This window comes from Thalassophryne amazonica, chromosome 1 (assembly GCF_902500255.1).
Source record: "Thalassophryne amazonica chromosome 1, fThaAma1.1, whole genome shotgun sequence".
Lineage (NCBI taxonomy): Eukaryota > Metazoa > Chordata > Actinopteri > Batrachoidiformes > Batrachoididae > Thalassophryne > Thalassophryne amazonica.
The window spans coordinates 127227998-127248512 of NC_047103.1; the positions used below are offsets into that span (position 1 = coordinate 127227998).

Consider the following 20515-nt stretch of genomic DNA (forward strand, 5'->3'; position numbering starts at 1 on the left):
TGTTCCTCACATGAACCTTGTTAACTCCTGTCTTATTTAATCTCCACCCAGCCACCACACCCTTGCTTGTTTGTTGCCTATGCACGCTTACCAGCTCTGTATCTTGTCCTGTTTTAATTTGCCGTGTATCCAGATCCTGCTTTGTGTTTTTTGACTGCGCCTTTTGCCTCGCCCATGATGTCTGTGTCTGCTCGTGCCTTTGAACCCTGCTTGCCCATGACTGCGTTTTTGCCTGACCCTGTTTGTGCTTCTGTCTCGCCGACTGATCACCTGTGTACCGAACCAGAGCCTGAATTAAAGACCATGATTTCTTCTATATCCAAGCCTAGTCCGGGAGTTTGCATTTTGGGTCCAAACACTTGGGTGCCTGCCACCCGCCGTGCATGATAGTATAAATGAATAGAAGTGAATGTCGAGCTTCTCTTTTTTGTTTTGTTTCCTGTATGATGGGTTGTCAGTGAAGGTTTTCAGTACACTGAGGTTATATTTCATTGTGAGGGTTGAACCAGTACTTTTGTTGATGTTAAAGATGGTTTCTAGTGAGCATTTCAGCACTTCACTGTTTGAAATTAGAAACATATAGCTGTGTGTTGGCTGGGGTTATACATGTAGCTCTGCAGAGCAAATTTCATGGACACTGACGAGGTTGGCTTTGAATGTGGCCATTGGTGGGACAAGGAGTTGCTGCAATTTTTGACAAACCTGCATGATGACTCCAAATTGAATCTGGAATGTGCTGCAGGACTAAGGCATTGTGAAAGTAGTGGACAAATGGACACGAGCCCCTGTATTTTTTCCCTTCCAAAAGTGACATCATTTTTTTGTTTGCTGTACATCATAGGTGTCAAACTGATTCCAGAAAGGGCCAAGAGGGTGCAGGTTTTCTTTGTAACCACCAACTCCAGCAGGTGATTTCACTGATGAACATCACTTTGAGCAGATGGGTGAAATCACCTGCTGGAGTTGGTGGTTACAAAGAAAACCTGCACCCTCTTGGCCCTTTCTGGAATCAGTTTGACACCTATGCTGAACATTGTCTGGCAAGCATAGAAAATCACACAAATCTTGAAAATCCTCATGCTCACCCCTTCCTTTTCATTTGATACATTATCAATCAAGGAGAAAACAATAGTTCATAGTTTTGAAACTGAATGGTACACAGCCAGCCAGTCATTTTCATCTGAGTCATCATTTTCTTCAGAGTTGATTGACTCCCTGTCCATCCTGTTCCTCCTCTGCTTTTCATATCATTATTACCCTGTGCACCAGCAGTGCAGCACTATATTGTAATCACTTGCTTCTCTGTATTTATGTGTCAGTATTGTTGTAAAGGCACAGTCCCTCAAGACACCTCCCAACCAAGGCCATGACTTTAACACTAAAGGTCAAGGCTTTGAAACACCCCAATCCCCAAGGCCAAGGCTTTGACCCTACAAAGGGTGTATCTTAGAAACCTCAATGCCAACACCAAGGCACCCAAAACCAATGCCAAGTACAGGAAATAAATGGTTCTTTAAGGCATTTTAAGGCCAAGCACTAAGGCAGTGCAACATTAGTGCATGTCTGTCTCTGTGTATCACATACCTCAAAGGTCAAACTATAGTTTGAAAAACTGCTTTTTTCCACGAGTGTAGTGTAGGATCATTTATAATTGTGTGTTGTTTTTGTTTGTTTGGTTTTGTAAAAGTAAAAACTCACTTGGTTTTGAAAGAAGATATCATAAGCTTTTTTTTTTTTTTTTAAATAGGGTGCCATTTTTTCTCCACATTCTAAGGGTCCAAAATCCAAGATGGCATCCAAAATGGCCTCTATTTAGCAATAATGCAGTATCTTTGGTGATGCACAACATATAATTACAAACAAAGTATCTAAATATAGGTTTCTGACACAAAGAAACCAATGGATTCATCAAATTACATATGTACATTACATAATTAACAGAATATAAAAGGGTTGAGTTGTTCTTCTAAAACTTGAAGTCTAAGGTTCTATAAACATTTTGGACTGACACACCATTTCAACTCATTATAGAAACTGCATAATTTATTACCACCCTTGAAAATTTTATAAACACTACCCAATCTAGAGCCCATGGATCCCCACAGGGAACATACTAGTAGTTTGTATAATTTGTAAGGTTCCATTTTCAGAAAAGAAGCTTGCATAAAGTGCCCAAGGCATTTTCTGTTAAAAGCAGACAACAGACTGATTCCTATGCATTTTGAACTGCTGAGTTCAGAAATTGCTCTTGGCATGCTGTGTCTTTACACCTTCACCCCCTAATTTGCATAAAGCAAAATGACTGCTAATTACATCAAAATTACCACAATGTTGGTTGTATATGTACTATAAAAGCAAACTAAACATAATTTTCTATGTATTTTGACCTGCTAAATTCAAATAGTGTTACTGGCAAGCTGTATCTTTTCCTCACGCCTAATTTGCATAAAACAAAATGGCAGCTCATTTCATGAAGCATTTTAAAAGTCTGCTTGTGTTTGCATTCGAAGAGAAAATAAAATTTCTATTTCTATCTATTTTGACATGCTGAGTTCAATTATTGTTGTTGGCAAGTTCTATCTTTACTCCTTCACCCCTAATTTGCATAAAATTGGCCACCCACTCCATCAAATTTGTCAGACGTGTGATGCTATTTCTTTTGGATGAGAAAATACAACTTATATTTCTATGCAATTTGACCTGCTGAATTTAAATATTGTTGTACCCCATAATTAGCAAAAAAATGAATTCATTTAGTGACTGCCTGGTATTGTTACCGGTAAAAAAAAAAAAAAAAAAGAAAGTCATCTTTGATTTGGCCAAGGCAAGCAAATGAGGAAAAATAATTAAAAAAGAATCATAGTTTGAAATGAAACACATTTCTTGGATACATATGCATGTCACTAAAAGTCAGATGTGGGTAAAACATTTCTAATATTTTGTTTCTGCTGTCATGAGATCACCACAACCAGCAAGAGCAATGTGCGGATCATGATCGAACTCTGCAGCCTTCAATATTTTTTTCCTTCATCTTGAAGGTCTCAACATTGTGTAGAGTCTTGTCAGCCTTCTCCTCCTGGCAGAATATACAAAGGGCCCATTTGAAAGTACTGGAGGCACTTCTGAGTCTTGCAGCTGGACTAGTGGAGGGACCTGCAATAGGTTCCTCGGTGTCTTGAAATGTTGACCTTTTCCCTCGTCTCCTAATATTTGTCTTGTTGGTGAACCAACTGTAACAGGATCTATGCCATTCTAGAGACATCTCATCAGAACTCAATATCCTCTCAGTTGTGAGTTTGTTCTCCATATCTTTGGGCTTGTGACAGACTCTTGCATTATCCTGTAATGTAGCCCTTCTTTTGTCACTACCCTGAACAAGTGCAGTCCTGACAAGTGATGCAGACATCACCATCCACTTAAGAATCTTGTTTTATGCTGCCTAAGAGTTCCATTTTTTAATTCAAGACAACAGAAATTGTTACCTAAATAAGTATTGAGAACAGTCTAAATGTTTTGATCACCACTGAAGTACGCAGCAAGAGAAAATGCTGAGAGGAAGTCACTTCACAATTGAAGTGATGAACGCAAGTAAGAATAAATGCTAGAAAACAGAGATTCAACCTAACACTTTCAAGATTATATGCAAATCAATCTAGTGACAAGGGACATTGGCAACCTAACACAGTGTATATAAAGACAATCAGCAGACAAGAGACAACACAAATTGAATCGAATGCTACTAAGTATAATATATTATACAACAAAACCAATACCACAAGATTGGAACTTGTCCACACAAACCAACACACTAGAACATGAACATGCACAGAAAAAGATGAACAAAGTATCTCAGAGTCTCCTTACCATGAGTGTGAAAGGATGAACTCCACAAATCTATCAGGGAACAATGCAGTTTGATTGACCACTTCTATGCTGTAGCTGCTGCTGCTGCTTCTGAGTCAGTGTGGCACCATATGCCTGGCTGCTGGCCAGTGAGGCCTGCCCTCTGATGTTGAAAGCAGTAGCCCTCTGGTGTTGAAGCTGTATACATTATCTGTGCTGTACTGAGCCAATTATATAGGTTTTCACATAGTGTTATCATTATATTGTTCAGCATTTATGATGAAAAAATACGTCATTCATATGCCATCAAGGAATGAATATAATGATGTTGTGATTTTTAAATCCACAGGAGATGTTTTTCAACAGGCCAGTATAAGTAAGATTGACAAATACGAGGTCTGTCCATAAAGTATTGTACCTTTTTATTTTTTTTTAAACTATATGGATTTGATTCATATGTTTTCACGTCAGACAAGCTTGATCCCTTGTGCGCATGCATGAGTTTTTCCACGCCTGTCGGTGACGTCATTCGCCTGTGAGCACGCCTTGTGGAAGGAGTGGTCCCGCCCCGTCGTTGGATTTTCATTGTCTGGAAATGGCGGAATGATTTGGGGTTTTTTTCCATCAGAATTTTTTCAGAAGCTGTTAGAGACTGGCACCTGGAAACTATTCAAAAAATTTATCTGGCTTTCGGTGAAAATTTTATGGGCTTCACAGAGAATAAGGTCTGTTAGTACAGCTTTATGGACCCATGGACATGTCTATCTCGGCTTTCAGTGCTTACCAGTCCAGTAAGTATCAGTGAAATTGTGGAGAGCTGGACATGTCCAAACTTGTCCTCTGACACGCCGAAACGGAGGTGTTCCTTTGTCTCGCTTCCAAAGCCAATCGGTCGTGACGCGCGAAGCCTCAGCGCGGCTTTCCATGACAAAATCTCTTGTTAAAAGTGAAATCTGCCGGAAAATGGCTGATGTCCAGCTCTTGTGATAACCAGAGAAAGAGCACACAACGGTCTCGTATCCACAGAGCCATCAGCTCAGAAATGGTCCGGTGGCTTGTGCCGTGTCGTCGCAGCTCGGAGCAGCCAGATACATTTTTCGAATAGTTTCCAGGTGCCAGTCTCTAACAGCTTCTGAAAAAATTCTGATGGAAAAAAACCACAAATCATTCCGCCATTTCCAGACAATGAAAATCCGACGACGGGGCGGGACCACTCCTTCCACAAGGCGTGCTCACAGGCGAATGACGTCACCGACAGGCGTGGAGAAACTCACGCATGCACACAAGGGTTCAAGCTTGTCTGACGTGAAAACATATGAATCAAATCCATATAGTTTAAAAAAAATAAAAAGGTACGATACTTTATGGACAGACCTCGTACATGCATTTGGAGGCCTGATTGTGCAGCAGATGCATGGGAAAAATTAGTTTTGTTAGCAATTTATTTTGTAGAACAAATTTCTACAAAGTATGAAAACAGCAGGCGGCCATGTTGTTTCATGCATATAAGGGATGAAGGAGAGAAGATACAGCTTGCAAGTAAGAAACTATGAACCTAAGACCAGATAGACAGGAGATGGAGACAAGAAGAAGAGGAGTGTCTCTCCCTTATTTAGCAGGAGTAGGGGAAAAAACTACAGAGGATCTTCAGACAGCACAAAATCCCAGTTTACTTTAAACCTGTTAACACCTTGAGACATAAATTAGTTCACCCTATTGACTGGATCCCTAGTTACAAACAGAGCAATGTAGTGTATTCTGTCAGATGTCAGGAAAACTGTAACGAACACTACATAGGTGAGACTAAGCAACCTTTACACAAATGGCTATACCAGCACAGCAGAGAGGGCGCCAGTGGACCTCAGTCTGCAGTTCATCTCCACCTTAAAGACACTAACCACAAGTTTGAGGACAAGGAAGTTTAAATCTTAGCCAGAGAGAATAAATGGTTTGAGAGAGGGGTGAAGGAGGCCTTCTATGTGAAACAGTTGAAACACAGCCTTAACCGGGGAGGGGGTCTGAGACACGCTTTGTCCCCTGTTTACAATGGGATACTCAGATCAAAGTTTCAGTCTTTTGTTCATGGTAATGAGTCATTCACACCATCAGGAGAGGCATCAGTCCCATTGTTAGGAGGGACAGCTACCCCGTCATTAAGAGGGTACTAGCTAGAGCACCATAGGTGCTAATTAAACCAACTGTTTAATCACTCTTGGTAGGAGGCATCTGGTTAGGTTTAAAACTCCAGCTTTTGTGGCTTCTGTTTGTTCTTCTCGACAAGGGTCAGACAGAAGTCTGACTACCAGAACAAGAATTTTATCTGAGGAAGCTTCTGCGATTTGAAGCAAAACGTCCTCGCATCAAGCAACCCAGTCCCTTCAAAGATTCAAGCTTCTCTACTAAAGAAACTTTGAACTTAGCAGTTCAAATAACACAAAGATAACAGTTTTCATTGCCTTTCTTGAGCAAAAAACAAGCAAACTTTGGGAAAATGTGAAAACTGGATGGCCTTTTTGTTTTATACAAATTAGGCAGTGAAGGAATAGAGATACATCATGCTTACAACAATATTTGAATTCTGCAGGTCAAAATACATAAGAAGAGAATTTTTATTTCTGTTTCTAATGGAAATACAAGTAAACCTGTGGGAAATTTGAAGAAATGGGTGGCTATTTTGTTTTATGCAAATTAGAAGGTGAAGGAGTAAAGATGCCAACAGCAATTTTTGAACTCAGTAGGTCAAAATACATAAGAATCAACCTGCCTGCTTTTAACAGAAAATGCCTTGGGTAGTCTACTTATCTGAAAATAGAAACTAACTATAATCTGTTTGTTGACTGCTCAGCTGACAAATAATGCAAACTCCAAAATCCACAGTTTTTGACTTCTTGTTTGATGAATACTCTGCCATGTTGGTTAATATACAGTGAGACAAATAAGTATTTGATACACTTTTGATTTTGCAGGTTTTCCCACTGACAAATAATGAATTTACATTTTATTGCAAACAAAAATGGCATCCTATTTTTTATGTTTAAATCATATTATAACAGAATCAGGTGAGTTTTTGCTTTTACTAAAAAAAGAAAGTACGCTTTTTTTATGACAAATAAGCCTACACTAGTAGGCAATCCAAAGCTTATATCAATTGGCTAATTAGTTATTGTGTGTTTTAAATTCTGCTATGATAACAATGCTAAAACATGATGAAATGGCATCACTGTATTCTAAAAACACATTTTCTGGATATGTGCAAACAGTAGGGCTAGATTAATAATGTCTTTCTTATTGGTATTATTGGTAATACTTCCCCTCCTATATCTAGAAATAACTGCCATGCTGTTACAATGCTGTATTATGGGCACATGCAGTGTATGTATAGTCACTCTGAAGCCCTTCATTGTTTGTTAAATTTCTGATCCTGGGCTGGTAAAGCATTTCTCTTGGGAATTGCTGCCAAAACCACAATGGTGGAATGCATTGGGATATCTTTACCTGTAAATTATTAAAATTCCCATCAACCAGAACTTTGCTGTGGTACAAACAGCCTCCCCTGAAGTTACTGATTTCTGGTCTCCCATTGAATTCAACAATACATGAAGGTACGTGGAGGACTTTAGGGTTAGAGGGTTGAGAATGCATTATGTCAGCAATGTGTGTGTGGGCTGATCCCAGTGCAGAGGTAAGCAGAAGATAGTTGAGAGGTAAAACATTTAAGAAAGCGCATTTGTGGCTGCTGGAAAGGTGAGGGTAAGATATGGTGGGCAGGGAAAAGTAATGCATCTCTCTCTCTCTCTCTCTCTCTCTCTCTTTCTCCTGAGCCTGGAACAACTGCTCCAAAACTGTCATTCACAACTGCCAAAAATCCACCATGTGCTGTGTTGTGGTGCTGCAACCACACTGGCACACAGCCTGCTGTGGATGTACAGCTGCTCCAGTGTCCTCTGACTGTTTCTGTGTGCAGGTTTGTGTGTGGATATGCAAAATATCCACTGACAACCCACTTCAACATTTTTGCTGGGAAACAGCAGATATTTTTAAAATGTCTCTTTGTGGTAATGGTACATCTCCCCGCGACATATGAGCATGGATTTCTAAATCAGCCTTAAATGTGTATGTGTGCTGGTTTCTGAAATATTTCAGTGGGCTTTTTCTGTTTTTTGTTTTGTTTTGTTTTTTTCTTCTGGTCCATTTTGCAGGTGAGTTCCTCATTTGCAACAACCAATTTCTGACTTTGTGTTCTGAATAACAAATTTGAAATCTTGCACTCTTGTAAGCTTCTAAGCTTCAAAGCCTTGCACACTGTACATAATATGAGCAAACAGTTAATTCATTTTGTGTAGATGAACATTGTTTTACATCTTCACTTTATATTATATACTTTTATATATCATACCCTGGCAAAGTTTCCACCCTGCTACACAGTAAAAGATTATTTTTCATATGAAGGGTTGCAAAAGGATGTATTTATTATGGTTCCTGAGTATTAAGCATGACAATATGGATTTTTTTGCTATAATCATCCCCTCTGTACAAATGTATCAATGTATGTATTGGTTACAAAACGGCACAGTTTTGGGCATAAAATCAGTCAATGTATATAGCTTGCATCTAACATTGATTGGGCTGTATGTAGCACCCTGGCAAAGTTTCAACCCTGATACACACAGTAAAAGATCAGCTTTCAGATGTGGGGTTGCAAAAGGTATGTATTATGGTTCCTGAGAATGAACCATTGCAATATATGTAGTCATTTTGCTTTTATCCTCCCCTCGTATCTATCTATCTTTCTATCTATCTATCTAAAGCCACAGAAAATCTATACACTTTTGAATACTGATATGTCATCTTGACGCATATCTCAGGGAATTTTCAGACTTTCATTCAACCCGACTGCAAAGTTTCAAATATCAGTTTGAAACTTCTTTTCAATCGTCCATATTGTCTTTCTGTCTGGAGTGTTTCTAAGTTCAAAATTACATTGATATTGTCATTGGCTTTGCACGATTGATTCAGTCTCAAAGTGGAATTCCATCAGTTCAGTGGCAGCTCCAGAATTTTATTTTATTTTTTTCCCCCTGCAGGTCCTATGGGGGAGCTTGGCATTTCTATGAGGGTGGTATGGGCTTATGTGTCACGACAGCTCTCTGCTACACCTCTGCCACATTCACGGGTGTGCGTACACATAGCCACATTCTGATCTGCGATAGTCACTAATGACATACAGAGTGACCAAATTTACACACAAACCTAGGCTATTGTTCAATACAAATATTCACAGACCTGCACATGTAGCCTATAGCCTCAGGGAAAAAATGCCAACGGCAGGCAGAGGAGAAAATCTTTCACCTACCATTGATGTCTTCATAACAGTACAATGTGCCTGTTGTTGTGCTTAAGAGCAAAAGCATCAATGATTTGGTTCCTGTCCAGGGGCCTTGTTCTCTGAGGGGTAATTGCCAGGAATGACACCAGGTCACTGGTTTGTCTGTGCCTACCACTGTTCCTCAAGTAGTTCTTCAGGTGACTCAGACTTCACTTCTTTCCAGTTCCACTCATGAATATTTGGGCAGCAAAAACTGAACCATTTCAGCAACTTGACACTACCCTCACTGCAGCATGATGTCATCATTGATGCTGAAAAAATCTCCCATGCCTTTGTCTCCTCTAGGCTTGACTACTGTAACTCCCTGTTCTTTGAGATCTCTGGAAAAAGCCTTCAAAGGCTCCAATACATTCAAAACAGTGCAGCTAGAATTCTGATGAGAGTTTGTAAACAGGAACACATTACACCTATACTCCATAACTTTCATGGGCTCCCCATCATCTACAGAAACCATTTTAAGATTGCTCTCATCACCCACCAATGCATCCATGGCAATGCCCCCACATACCTCAAAGACCTCCTCACTCCCCACACATCTTCCTGTTCCCTCCGTTCAGACAATGCTAATCTTATCTGTCTCTCTCGCACCAAGCTTCACACCATGGGAGACAGGGCGTTATGTTCAGCTGCCCCTATATATTTGGAACTCCCTCGCTGATCAGCTGAGGGCTCCACAGACTGTGGAAGCTTTTTAAAAAGCTTTGAGACATAACTGTTTAGAGAGGCCTATCACAGGCCTCAATAATTTTAGTCTGTTGCATCTTATCCTTTTTATTCTATTTTACCATTTTTCTCAATTAATAAAACACTGTTCCTGAAAAATAACACACATTTCCCAAAATATTACACACTGTTTCCCCAAAAGAGGACACAATTCACAAAGCACAGCACACTTGTGTCATAAGCGCACTTTATTGTCAAAATTAGAAACTCCAGTCAAAATGTGCACACAATGATCAAAATTAGCACACTGCACTGCAAAATGCAAAACACTGTTCCCTCACGGTGTTTCCACATTAAGTGTAAAAAATGATGTAGTCTCCAAAAATGATGACTAGAACACAAATGCAACTCACAGTTGAGTCAGAGGGGACCATCACAGTCCCTGACTGTACATTACAAAATTAGAAATAATCTTATAGCACAGTATTGTTCACAGTACAGTATACTGTATAACATTACAGTATTTACACCACATCTGCATCAATTCTGTCAGCTTGATTAGGCCAGAGGACCTCATCAACATCACAAGCTATACTTTCTCTGGCCAGACAACATGGAAAGAAAGACCTTGTGTGTCTGAATCAGTCCTGGCATGCATCAACAGACACATCATCACACGCCAAGTCCATTGACTGCAAAAGACTGTCATGAGTATATGGCTGCCGCTCATATACTTTCCACCTCCACGCCGAAAAGAATTCCTCCATAGGATTAAGGAAGGGAGAATATGACAGCAGAAAAACAACAATAAACTGAGGGTTCATATTGACCCATTCTCTAATCAGTAGCCCTCTATGAAAGCTTACATTGTCCCAGACAACAACAAAAACAGTGTCTCTTTGAAAAACACCCAGTTGCACCTGTCCCATCAGGGCCTCATGAAGTCCATCTAAGAAAGTGAACAAACGCTGGGTGTTGTATGGGCCCAGGACTGCATAATGGTGAGTGACTCCAAAATTGCTTATTGCCATGTAGAGGGGTACATTGCCCCCACGCTGACCTGGGATGTTGACTATAGCCTGCTGTCCAATGATGTTTCTTCCCCTCCTCCCCCTCTGGGCCAGGTTGAAGCCAGCCTCATCCACATAGATGTATTCATGTGGCCTATCATCAGAGTCCAACTGAAAAACCCTCTGGAATAAGCATACACAAGACAAATGGGTCAGTCATGTTCACCTCCTGTAATGCAATAGCACTGGTGAATCTGAACTGTGCATTTGAATTTGTATACAGCCTTTTTAGAACATTTCACAGTCCTATATTTATAGAATTGGCATAAGAGCATGATATGATATGATTCATATGATATGAAAGCATAATTTTATATACTCACTTGTACATATTGGAATCGCTGTTCTTTTACTGTGAGGGTGTTTCTTTCGAAGGGAACTCTGTAAACTTGCTTCATGCAATTATGGAGAGATTTATTTATTATTTATTTTATGGAGAGATGCCCCTGAAATGGTTATTATCTTGAATCATCTGTTGCTGAATTTCCCAAAGTTTGATTGCGTTATTTTGTGCCACCATTTGGTCTATTAAGGCCTCTTGGTGTTAGCTGAATAAAGGTGCTCGTCCTGCTGCAACACGCAGTCTTGCAATTCTACCAAGGAAAAAAAAAAAAGTCTAAATATATAATATACACTTTGTGTAAAGAATGTGTATAGAAGAGTTGCACATACCTGTCATCCTCTTTAAATCATCGGATAATTGATCCAACAGTATATCTGCAGAGGTTGGGTGTGACTCTTTGTCCTGCTTCTTTCAGGGTCATTCCATGAATCAACACATTATTGATCACAGTTTCTCGAATCTCATCTGAAATTCTCCTTCTTTGCATGGGTCTTTGTCTCTGTTGAAGCCTTGGTCTTGGTCTTTGTCTGGGTCGCAGGCTAGGATTAGGTGTACGGACAAGTTCTAGAAGAGGCTGAGGAGCGGGTTCTGGTTCTGGTTTTGGAGGAGGCTGAAGGGCATGTTCTGGTTCTGGAAGAGGCTGGATAGCAGGTACTGGATCTGGAACAGGTCCATGGGCCGGTCCAGGTTCTGGTTCCAGCTCCGGTCTGGGTCATCTGGGCCGTCCACGGCTACGTCTTCCTCGTCCACCTCTTGCTCCTCTGACATCCATTTTGAAGACAATGCTGATTCCCAACAGGTTTTATGCTCTGCTGTTCATTAGCAACAGTGCTTTTAGCTTTGACCTGTTGTGTCTTAATTATGGCAGCGGAAAAACAGCAATAAACTGAGGGTTCATATTGAACCATTCTCTAATCAGTAGCCCTCTATGAAAGCTTACATTGTCCCAGACAACAACAAAAACAGTCTCTCTTTGCAAAACACCCAGTTGCACCTGTCCCATCAGGGCCTCACAAAGTCTATCTAAGAAAGTGAACAAACGCTGGGTGTTGTATGGGCCCAGGACTGCATGAAGGTGAGTGACTCCAAAATTATGACAGCTGTGCTGGAATAGTGTTCACATTCTGCCTCCAAGTGTCCACTTTTTGAAAAATGTGTGTTATGACTAAAATTTTTGTTCAAATGAGCAAAAAATGTGTGCAGTCTTTTTCTAACAGTGTGCAACAGTTTTGGGAGCAGTGTGTAAGCCATGACGTGTCCAATATTTTGAAGACAGAGTTCTGTTTTTTGAGAAATGTGTGCAGTCAGTTGGAGAATGCGTGTAGTCAATGGAATTTAGTGTCTTATAAATTGAGAAAAATTGTAATACTAGCTGGGGTACCCTGTGCTGCCCCGTGTTAACCTGTTTTAGACATAGGCCAAATGCCAGTCATTTTAATAAAAACAATTGCCCAACATTTGTTTTTGTAATGCTGATGTCTTACAAATATAATATTTAATGGGCTAAAGTTTGTCCAGCAGAACTATAAGAGGTGGACTCCCCAAACTAAGTGGAAATTGTTATGTGTCGGACGCAGCCCGGAGAACCGACCAGCGTTTGAAGGACCCAGTATAAAATAAGCAGAGCACGGTACAAAGGATAACAGAGTTTAATGAACATAACAGTGCTGTGAAAAATATAAAAGTGCGCGGTCTGGCGTGGTGGATTGCGGTGCGCTCCCAGCAGCGCTAACGGTCCGGAGCCAGAACCGGTTCGGACCCAAGGACCCCGCCGACACCCCCCCCAGGTGGCCGCGACAAACCGAGTCTGTGAAAGAAGAAATCATTATGGGAGTCCACACTCAACACACAGAGAGACCACTCAAAGGTGTACAAACAGCAAACACTTCCTGGCTTAATTGCAAATCAGCTTCCCACCCTGCAGGCATAGAACACCCTGTTCACAAAACTCCACTGCAGTGGAAGCTGATTTAAACGACCAACATACAGCTCAATATAATAAGGTGTGAGGGACACCACATTTACTGACTGTATAAATGTTAGTCACAAAATCTAACGTACCTCAGGAAGTGTGCTGACGAGCGTGAGACCTCACCCCCTCCTCTTTCACAGACCATGCATCAAACCTGGACGTTCTCTGCATCCACTGATGATGAGATGGCACTTGAGACGACGATCTCACCCGTCTGGTCACAAGGTCGAGTCTCTGGCAAATACACACTGTGTACTCCAGTCTTAAATGCCACCATGTTCCAATCCATGTAGATGCACCACAGCTGTGAGTCCTGACGAGCCGCAGGTGATCAGCCTCAGGTGATCAGGGTGAGGTCCTGATAAACTCAGCTACACAGCCACTCAGTCCCAAATGCAAGCCACCTGGAAGGAAAAACAAAAGACAGAAACAAAAAGGCAGCCAGGCCCCCCCAGCCATACAACAGTACCCCACCCTCACGGGAAGCCTCCCGGCGACCACACAAACGTGGCCCAGGAGAAACAACCCCCTCCAGGGACCATGGCTGGAAACCGTATCCGCATTCATCTTCCAACAGAATCTTCATCTAACAGAACGGTTGATGTCTTCTCCGCTGGCTGCATCTTTGCCTTTGTTTCTGTCAGTCACTTAGCACAGGTGTGGCCAGGAGTTCTTAAACCTGTGCGGTCAGCCTTTGTCCAACCATGTTCACAGTCTGGTTAGTCATAAAACAAAAAAGACAAACACAAACAACCAAAACACCCCCCCCTCCCCAGAGGCCTGTTCCATCAAACCCCAGGAAGGGGAGAAAAGAAAAACAACCCAAACTTAAGCTAACAAATAAAAACACTAACACACACACACACACACACACACACACACACACACACACACACACACACACACACACACACACACCCCCAGAGGACCGTTCCATCAAACCCCGGGAAGGGGAGAAAAGAAAAACCCAAACTTAAGCTTGCAAATAAAACTGCTAACACCCCCCCCCCAACGACATGTAGGGACCAACACCCCCCAGAGGACATCCCGCCAGCTCCAGGAGTAATAACCACAGCCGAGGTCCCTCTGGGATCCAATGTCACCCACGGGGACTCCCAGCGCCTCCCAGAGGACCATTCCATCAACCCCAGGAGACGCCTCCCCTCATGACCAACGGACCCAGCCCTGGCCGTCTATGGCTAGATGGACCCACAGCCCTTTCCCCCCCAGAGGACACCACAGTCAAACCCTGAGGGCGGAAACTGGGGGGAAAAACAAAAGGAGAAAAAAAAACATACAAACAAAACAACCCCACCCCCTTGGCGCAGTGGAAACTGGAAGCACGTCCAGTGTCACCAACCGTGACTATACCCCAGAAGCCAACCGGGAGGAGTGGAACAGCGGTTATGGCAGACGGCACAAAACAGCGCCACTCCTCCGACTTCTAAACCAGCCACGGGTATATCCCACTGCCCCAAACCTCAGCCACGCCGATGGCAGACGGCTCAAAGGCGTGCTGAAGCCGGAGGTGGAACAGGGAAACAACAAACAAAAACACCCCCCCCCCCCAGGTGCAGAGGTTACCTGGGAAACGCCCAGCATAACCAAACTGCACCACTCCAGCAACGCCGACACTACGTCTCACCCGGCTGGAGTCAGAGGAGAAGAGAGGGCATAACAAAAAACAAAACAAAAAAAAAGAAAAAACAACCTAATTACCCCCCCATGACCCCCCAGGGGACCGTCCCATCAAACCCTGGGAGGTGAAACTGAAAGAAATAAAAAGAAAGACTAAGACTAACATAAAGTTGCTTGGGTCCTTTTTTTTTTCCAGACAGAACTGCAGGGTCACGACCCCAGACACTAAATAGTGTACAAATAAAAACCCCACACAAAAACCAACTCAAAAAACACCCACACAAAATGAACACACACAAAACTAATAAGTGATGTATACCGTCAAGCTCAAACAAATGGAACACACCTGTTCCAATTTAAGAGCTTGACGGTAATGTGACTCAGTCACCAAAAGAGGAAGCCAAAGTGCTAAAAATGAAAAACCCCCTTTGGTAACTGAGAAAACAAACTCATGCTGCCTTTCTGTGTGCAGCTCTGTGTAACACACAACCAAAAATGTGATTTAACTAAATAACACTGGAGCTGACACAACAGACGCAGTAGTTATCTTCATCCGGGGAAACGGGGCTACAACTGTCACACGGGAAGCACAGCGACCCATGCCACAGAGCTCCGCCGTGCGCGTGCACCCATTACAGACACACTCTTGCAGCTCCCGTTTAAACCTCTTATCCGGTCGGAGCGTGACGCAAAGCCGTCGCCAGTCACACTCCACCACGACCCTCGGATAAGGCACACACAGGAACACGGCTGCATGAGCGCTCAAATCAGTATTCAGTAATGGGTTCTCCAACGCGCATCATCCGGGCGGAGAGCACCTGCAACTGATCCGGATAACTTCTGAACGTCTGCTGCCGCCTTCCCGGCGCGTTACCGTCTCTGCTACTGCTGGGTCCGTGATGTTTGGCCAGAGACTACTGTTATGTGTCGGACGCAGCCCGGAGAACCGACCAGCGTTTGAAGGACCCAGTATAAAATAAGCAGAGCACGGTACAAAGGATAACAGAGTTTAATGAACATAACAGTGCTGTGAAAAATATAGAAGTGCACGGTCTGGCGTGGTGGATTGCGGTGCGCTCCCAGCAGCGCTAACGGTCCGGAGCCAGAACCGGTTCGGACCCAAGGACCCCGCCGACACCCCCCCCAGGTGGCCGCGACAAACCGAGTCTGTGAAAGAAGAAATCATTATGGGAGTCCACACTCAACACACAGAGAGACCACTCAAAGGTGTACAAACAGCAAACACTTCCTGGCTTAATTGCAAATCAGCTTCCCACCCTGCAGGCATAGAACACCCTGTTCACAAAACTCCACTGCAGTGGAAGCTGATTTAAACGACCAACATACAGCTCAATATAATAAGGTGTGAGGGACACCACATTTACTGACTGTATAAATGTTAGTCACAAAATCTAACGTACCTCAGGAAGTGTGCTGATGAGCGTGAGACCTCACCCCCTCCTCTTTCACAGACCATGCATCAAACCTGGACGTTCTCTGCATCCACTGATGATGAGATGGCTCTTGAGACGACGATCTCACCCGTCTGGTCACAAGGTCGAGTCTCTGGCAAATACACACTGTGTACTCCAGTCTTAAATGCCACCATGTTCCAATCCATGTAGATGCACCACAGCTGTGAGTCCTGACGAGCCGCAGGTGATCAGCCTCAGGTGATCAGGGTGAGGTCCTGATAAACTCAGCTACACAGCCACTCAGTCCCAAATGCAAGCCACCTGGAAGGAAAAACAAAAGACAGAAACAAAAAGGCAGCCAGGCCCCCCCAGCCATACAACAGGAAATACTTGGTTAAAAGACAAACACATTTGAAGTCCTTCATGCAGACTTTGTTTTGCAATCAAATTTATAACAAAATTACACACAAAAGATAGGTAACAGTAAATGTAAATATCAATGAATCAAAATTGAGGTAGTAGTGTATTTCACTGTTTTACATTGCAATTTTACAAACATAAAATGGCTTTAAACAGCAAATGTAAATATTAGAATGAAGAAATATTTCTTCATGAAATTTACTTAGTGTTTTCTGACCATTAGTTTTGAAGAGCCTCTTGATAGATAATGTTCCTTGTCATGCCACCTGGCGAGTGGAAGTACAGCTGTTCTGGGTTACCAACTCTGGAGCAGCCGACATACAACTGGCCGTGGGAGAACACAGGCTCTGCCAGATTCAGTCCAACCACCTTAAGGGACTGTCCCTGAGCTTTGTTGATGGGCATTGCAAAGCTGGGTTTGACTGGGAACTGCAGACACCTGAACTCAAATGGCATGTCTGATGGGATAAGTGGAATCCTTGGTATAAAGACATCTTCTCCCTTGGCCTTGCCTGTCATTACTGTGGCCTCCAGGACTCTTGGCATCAATTTCTTATTTGTGAGTCGCGTTCCATTGCAGAGCTTGAGTGGGTAGAGATTCCGCAGAAGCATGACTGGGACACCAACTTTGAGCACCAAGCTGTGTGGTGGGAGGCCTGCTGGTGCCAGGCTGTTAATTCAACTGGGTAGTTAACCACCTCATCTGGATCGGGCACTGTGTCAATTGACATGTAGCTGGAGGCCTGTCCTGGAAGCTGGGCCAGAAGCTTAGTATTGATGTCATCCACTGCCAAGGTCTTGGGAGCAAGGATAGCACGCTTGCTCAGCTAGTTGTGGTTCTGGTAGTTATGGTGGAGGTTTGGAAAGATTTTGGCGACCAACTCACATATGTCATGAACAGTGTGACCAAAGGGCAGCTTGACCTGGTCAACCAGAGTGTCAGGTTGCCCAGTAACCATTAAAGATAAATAGACAAAGAGCATAGATTAAAGAATTAAATTATTGGTTGCGCAGTAACCATAAAGAATTAAAGTGAAAGTTCTTTTTGTCTAAGATTTCTAGCAATAATGATTAAAGCAGAATTCTGTAACAGATAAATAGATAAAGAGAACAGATTAAAGCATTAGTCCAGTAACCATAAAGAATTAAAGTGAAAGTTCTTTTTGTCTAAGATTTCTAGCAATAATTATTAAAGATGAATTCTGTAATAGATCTATAGATTATATCGAGCAGTAATGATTAAAGCTGAATTCTGTAATAGATAAATAGAATAGATAACGCTATTAAATTATTGGTTTCCCTTAATTGTGTTTTTAGGAAGTAAAAGATGTCTTACCTTTAACCTTTATGTATCTTGCCAGCTTTTTCTATCTTGTCACAAATGGTGAAAATACAAAGTTTTCAGACAGCAAATCTTCAAACTGTACTGGGTTGTACATCAAAGGTGATTATATTTTACAAAGTCAATATAATGTTATGTTGAATCAAACAACTTCTTTGGTTGAATGTATTCAGACAGGAAGGCAAACTGGGTTGTACAGGACAGTCAGGTGCTGAACAGTCATCTAGTCAAGTTTCCAATCTTTTTAAAAAAAGCCAAATTATTTGCAAATGCCTGATTTAAATGTTTTAGGTTCATCAAAATCTCGTCCATCTGCTTGCAGCTGTTCTCGTTGTGGCAGAAATGTGCTCACTCGCACCACGGAAAGCACCTTTTTGGAGTTGCACTCAAATCTCATTGCAATGCAAATTACAATGACAGTAAAGGTGATTCTGATTCTGATAACAACATGAAAAAGATTTTTCTTTTTAATTTTTGCAAATTTATTACAAATAAAACACCAAAATAATCAGTGGTAAAAATGGTAAATTGACTCCATTTATATGGGGCTTTTCCATCTGCATGAGATGGTCGAAGTGCTTTTACTGTGATGCCTCACATTCACACCGATGTCAGGGTGCTGCCATACAAGGCGCTCACTACACACCGGGAGCAACTAAGGAATTAAGGGCCTTGCCCAAGGGCTCTTTGTGGTTTTTCCAGTCAGGCTGGGATTTCAGCCAAGGATCCTCTGGTCTCAAGCCCAACATTTCCAACCACTACACCATCACCTCCTCCATGCGTGCATAAGTATTCACACCCTTTGCTCAGTACTTTGTTGATGCACCTTTGGCAGCAATTACAGCTTCAAATCTTCTTGAATATGATGTCACAAGCCTGGCACACCTCCACATCCAATCTTCTTCCATTTACAGATGATGGAAGCCACTGTGCTCATTGGGACTTTCAAAGCAGCAGAAATGTTTCTATACCCTTCCCCAAATTTGTGCCTCGAGACAGTCATGTCTTGGAGGTCTATAGATAGTTCCTTTGACTTGCTTGGTTTGTGCTCTGACATGCACTGTCAACTGTTGGACCTTATATGTAGACAGGTGTGTGCCTTTCCAAATCATGTCCAATCAACTGAGTTTACCCCAGGTGGACTCCAGTTAAGTTGTATAAACATCTCAAGGATGGTCAGTGGAAACAGGATGCACCTGAGCTCAGTTTTGAGCTTCCTGGCAAAGGTTGTGAATACATAACTACATGTGACTTCTTAGTTTTTTGTTTTTATTTTTAATAAATTTGAAGAAATCTTAAAAAAAAAATCACTGTCATTATGGGTTGTTGTGTGTATTTTGAGAAAAATGAATTTCATCTATTTTGGAATAAGGCTATAACATAACACGATGTGGGAAAAGTGAAGTGCTGTGAACACTTACACACACACTTTCTTGACCTGAGTTGACATTGTGCCTTGGTGATAACTGCTCACATGAAAACAAGTCTGAACAGCTTGCAAAAACAATATTATTTAGATTAAAATATGTAGACATGGAAAGTATTCACCAAAGGGCTTGTAGAGATGCATTTTCAACCACCTCTGGAATGGGGTGTCAAAAACAAATTTGTCAGGATTAATACAGTCAAGGAGGTGTTTATGCCCCTCTAAAGTGTTGTGTCTTGGAGTCCAAAGCAAATGGTGACATCACAGAATGAGGGCTTATCAGAGTTTTTGTTGGATCTTGAGATGGATGACTCTGAGAGAAACAGCAGTAGACTTTGGAATGGAGGGAGAACACGGGTATGGCTGAACTGTGAAGTGTACACATCAGGTTTTATCAGACAGGTCTCCAGCACGGGCACTTGGCCGCTGTCCAGGCCTGACCAAGCTTAGCTTGTGCAACTTGCAGGATTTTAGAATGTCCAGTGTTGCCATTCACAGATATGGTCGAGGGTCAAGCTACTAAGAAAAGCCAACATGATGACAATGAGGGAACCAATGAGCTCACAAATGGAGTCTAGATCCAAAAATGTAGCAGATAGAGTGGAAGCAGAGAATGAGGGCAGTAACAAACAGCAGACAATCAGTGAGAAACAATAAACAGAATACAAGCAGACAAACCACATCAGGAACAGCCAGGTCAGGGACAGATCAGGTGGCTTCCCTCCAGGCAGACAATTTTTGTCATGCATTTTTCATACTGTCCCAGTTTTCTCTGATTTTTGGTTGTAGAACATTAGCAGGCAGGAGAGTTTGGCACAAAGGCATTTAATGGTCTGGCAGTGAATGAATGGTGAAGAGCTTTTTGCTGTGTGCTGATTGCGGATTCAAAGCAGGTGACTGCAAACACATGGAGCTGTTGGTCGTCAAGGGAGAGTGGCTTGGTTAAGCAGATCAATGAATGATAATGAACCATGTCGGGCACCTTACTTTAATGGAT

The 20515-nt window shown here is 42.2% G+C and overlaps 1 protein-coding gene across 1 annotated transcript in view; it reads left to right on the forward strand.

Moving 5' to 3' along the window:
• Positions 1-20515, forward strand: part of dmd (dystrophin) — a 1392820-nt gene that overhangs the window by 335128 nt on the left and 1037177 nt on the right. The gene's annotated exons all lie outside the window — the stretch shown is intronic.